This window comes from Symphalangus syndactylus, chromosome 14 (assembly GCF_028878055.3).
Source record: "Symphalangus syndactylus isolate Jambi chromosome 14, NHGRI_mSymSyn1-v2.1_pri, whole genome shotgun sequence".
NCBI lineage: Eukaryota > Metazoa > Chordata > Mammalia > Primates > Hylobatidae > Symphalangus > Symphalangus syndactylus.
In genome coordinates, this window is record NC_072436.2 from 34,523,618 (window position 1) to 34,528,783 (window position 5,166).

The window sequence follows — 5,166 nt, forward strand, 5'->3', positions numbered from 1 at the left end:
ATCACATATCTAAATACCAAAAAAATAAATTTTGGCACAGAACTTATGTCTTAGAAATTAAATCATGGTGTATATGTGCCACATTTTCTTAATCCAGTCCATCATTGTTGGAAATCTGAGTTGGTTCCAAGTCTTTGCTATTGTGAGTAGTGCTGCAATAAACATACGTGTGCATGTGTCTTTATAGCAGCATGATTCATACTCCTTTTGGCACATATACACCATGGAATACTATGCAGCCATAAAAATGATGAGTTCATGTCCTTTATAGGGACATGGATGAAGCTGGATACCATCATTCTCAGGAAACTATCACAAGGACAAAAAACCAAACACCGCATGTTCTCACTCATAGGTGGGAATTGAACAATGAGAACACTGGGACACAGGAAGGGGAACATCACACACTGGGGACTGTTGTGGGGTGGGGGGGAGGGATAGCATTAGGAGATATACCTAATATAAATGACGAGTTAATGGATGCAGCACACCAACATGGCACATGTATACATGTGTAACAAACCTGCATGTTGTACACATGTACTCTAGAACTTAAAGTATAATAAAATATATATATATATATATATATATATATATATATATAAGAATTTAGGTCTCCTAACTCCAAAAAAATAAATAAATAAAATAAATAAAATAAAAATAAAAATATAAAATAGAGAATAAACAGAACAAAAAAGTGACTACATATTACCCATAAATGTCAGGAAGGGACTACGCTTAAGAAGAGAGAGGAAGCTGTGGATGGGGATGGGCATGGTGGTAGGGGTGCTTCTGAGCCCTAACAATATTTTACTTTTTGACCTTGATTGGTGATTATACAGTGTTCCTATTATAGTAATTCATTAAACTGCATACTTATGTTTTTATGCAATTATTATAATTTGTTTTCATTTAACAATAAAAACATTTAAAAAGTAAAATATTAAAAAAAAACATCAAAATAGATCTTAAAGCTAAATGTAAAATAAATTTTAAGACTTCTGCAAGATAATACTGATGCTTCTTTATATATATATATTTTTTTATCATACTTAAGTTCTAGGGTACATGTGCACAATGTGCAGGTTTGCTACGTATGTATACATGTGCCATGTTGGTGTGCTGCACCCATTAACTCATCATTTACATTAGGCATATCTCCTAATGCTATCCCTCCCCGCTCCCCGCTCCCCCCACCCCACAACAGGCCCTGGTGTGTGATGTTCCTCTTCCTGTGTCCAAGTGTTCTCATTGTCCAATTCCCACCTATGAGTGAGAACATGCTGTGTTTGGTTTTTTGTCCTTGAGACAGTTTGCTGAGAATGATGGTTTCCAGCTTCATCCACGTCCCTACAAAGGGCATGAATTCATAATTTCTTATGGCTGCATACTATTCCATGGTGTATATGTGCCACACTTTCTTAATCCAGTCTATCATTTTTGGACCTTTGGGTTGGTTCCAAGTCTTTGCTATCGCAAATAGTGCGGCAATAAACATACATGTGCATGTGTCTTTATAGCAGCATGATTTAGAATCCTTTGGGTATATACCCAGTAATGGGATGGCTGGGTCAAATGGTATTCCTAGTTCTAGATCCCTGAGGAATCGCCACCCTGTCTTCCACAATGGTTGAACTAGTTTACATTACCACCAACAGTGTAAAAGTGTTCCTATTTCTCCACATCCTCTCCAGCACCTGTTGTTTCCTGACTTTTTAATGATGGCCATTCTAACTGGTGTGAGATGGTATCTCATTGTGGTTTTGATTTGCATTTCTCTGATGGCCAGTGATGATGAGCATTTCTTCATGTGTCTTTTGGCTGCATAAATGTCTTCTTTTGAGAAGTGTCTATTCATATCCTTCGCCCACTTGTTGATGGGGTTGTTTTTTTCTTGTAAATTTGTTGGAGTTCATTGTAGATTCTGGATATTAGCCCTTTGTCAATGAATAGATTGCAAAAATTTTCTCCCATTCTGTAGGTTGCCTGTTCACTCTAATGGTAGTTTCTTTTGCTGTGCAGAAGCTCTTTAGTTTAATTAGATCCCATTTGTCAATTTTGGCTTTTGTTGCCATTGCTTTCGGTGTTTTAGACATGAAGTCCTTGCCCATACCTATGTCCTGAATGGTATTGCCTAGGTTTTCTTCTAGGGTTTTTATGGTTTTAGGTCTAACATGTAAGTCTTTAATCCATCTTAAATTAATTTTTGTATAAGGTGTAAGGAAGGGATCCAGTTTCAGCTTTCTACATATGGCTAGCCAGTTTTCCCAGCACCATTTGTTGAATAAGGAATCCTTTCCCCATTTCTTATTTTTGTCAGGTTTGTCAGGCTTGTCAAAGATCAGATAGTTGTAGATGTGTGGTATTATTTCTGAGGGCTCTGTTCTGTTCCATTCGTCTATATCTCTGTTTTGGTACCAGTACCATGCTGTTTGGTTATTGTAGCCTTGTAGTATAGTTTGAAGTCAGGTAGCGTGATGCCTCCAGCTCTGTTCTTTTGGCTTAGGACTGATTTGGCAATGCGGGCTCTTTTTCGGTTCCATATGAACTTTAAAGTAGTTTTTTCCAATTCTGTAAAGAAAGTCATTGGTAGCTTGATGGGGATGGCACTGAATCTATAAATTACAGATGCTTCTTGACATACCATGGAATTGTATCCTTATAAACCCATCATAAGCTGAAAATATTGTAAGCCAAAAATACATCTAATACACCTAATTTACTGAACATTACAGCTTAGCCTAGACTACTTTAAACATGCTCAGAACAATTACATTAGCCTACATTTGGGCAAAATTATCTAACAGAAAATTTATTTTATAATAAAATGTGACAAATCATGTAATTTATTGAATACTCAAAGTGAAAAATAGAAAGTTAAACTATCTTAAATCAGGGACCATCTGTATAGAATAAAATGTAGGTGACGATTTGTTTGGTATTGAGTTTTTAGATACGATACCAAAAGCATGTTCTATGAAAGTAAAAAAAAAAAAAAAAAAAAAAAAAAAAGCTGATATTTACTTCAATTAAAAACTTCTGCCCTGAAAAAAAAAAAACCAGCAAAAAAAAAAGAAAAAAAACCAAGCCCTAGAGAGGGGTAAAACATTTGCATAATAAAAAGAACTCTTAAAACTCATTAATAGGAAAACAACCTGATTTAAAATGGAGATAAGATAGTCATTAAAAATGACTTAAAATAACAAATAAACATATAAAATATGTTCAACATCATATTTTATTAAATTTCAAATTAAAACAATAATGAGATACCACTATATACATATTAGAATGGCCCAAATCCAAAACTCTGAGAACACCAAATGCTGGTGAGGATGTAGAGCTAAATGTCCTCTTACTTACTAATGGTGAGAATGAAAAGTGGTACAGCCACTTTGGAAGACTGTTTGCCAGTCCATTAGAAAGCTAAATACAGTCTCAGCATACTGTCCAGCAAGTGTGCTCCTAGGTATTTAACAAAAGGCTGAAGATTATGTCCACAAAAAACCTGTACACAAATATTTTGACAGCTTTATGTTACTTCCCAAACTTGAAGCAACCTAGATGTCCTCCAATAGGTGAATGGACAATCCATGTAACATTCTGCGGTAAAAAGAAATGAGCTATCAAGTCACAAAAGACATGAAGGAAACAAATTGATATTGCTAAGTTAAATAAACGAGTTTAAAAGGCTACAGACTCCATGATTACAAATCTGTGACAAAAACTACAAGAAAAGACGAAACTCTGGAGACAGTAAAAAGTTCAGTGGTAGCCAGTGGTTTGAGGAGTGGGGTAGAGATAAGGAAGTGAAGCACAGGATATTTTTAGGGCAGTCAAACTATTCTACGTGATACTATAATGGCGTGTAAATGACAATACACTTTTGTCAAAACCCATGGAACTGTACAACACAGAGTGAACCCAAATGTAAACTACAGACTGTAGTCAATAATAATGTGTTAGTATCAGTCTGTCAGTTGCAACAAATGAACAATACTAAGGCAAGATGTTAATAATTGAATAAACTGTATGGGAGAAAGGCAAGGCTTATTGGAACTATACTTGTGCTCAATTTTTCTGGAAACCAAAGTGTTTTTTTAAAAAAGATGTATTATCTAGAAAATCAATATGTGATTGTTCTTCATGAAGAAAGACTAAATTTGAGAAATAACAAATGACACTTGATTAGATGCATTAATTTTAATGCTTCAGTATGAACTACAATATTTGTTGAATATCATAGTGCTGTTAATTTTAGAATTTCATATGAAATCTTTGTCTACTTAAAATTATGTGTTGACAATTTCATTCTCTTTAGTAATTATATTCTTTAAAAGAAATGAAAGAAAAGTTTAGGATATCTGACTTTATCCAATACATTCTTCTCACGTTGCCTCTTTCGTGTAACAGATTTCATGCAGCAATCCACTTCAATAAAATATATATAATCATCTGTCTTTAAAAATTTATTAGTATAGTTGAGCTTCCTTTATTAGTAGAATCTTGTCAAGACTTGAAATTCCATGATGGGTTAAGAAAAATTATTCTGAGAGATACATTATCAAGCTTGATAAGATCGCCCATCTAACTACAGAGAACTCCCTTGTGGCTTACCTACATTGGTACTTTAATTACTTCAAGAAAAGATAATCCCCTGTTCTATTTCTTACAGACCCATTAATGATATGTTACAACAGAAGCAGGTGTCTATTAAGAGTCTAGTAGTAAAAAAAAAAAAAAAAAAAAAAAAAGTGATTCCTTGTCATTTTTAAACAATAAACCTGATGCCGTGTACTCTGTTGAAGATAATTTCTCACATAAATTTTCTACTCAACTTTATGTAAAGAAGAAGGTTTGTCATAAAGAAAAAATCACAACCCCTGCCTCACTAACCATATCCCAGCATTCACTTTAATATATCACCTAAATGCTCATACTGTGATAAGTATCACAGGTCATCATCGTATGGGTGACTAATAACACATTGAGGTTGCCATCATGTGGTCTCAGGTTAAAGTTTCTTTAATCTCTCTTGTGGGTAAAGCAATTGTCAAACTGAGAATAATGTCTCTCTCTCTCTATCACTCTCTCTCTCTCTCTTTCACTCTCTCTCTCTCTTTCATTCTCAGAATGCTTCCACACTTTTTTAGCAAGCTCCTTAAC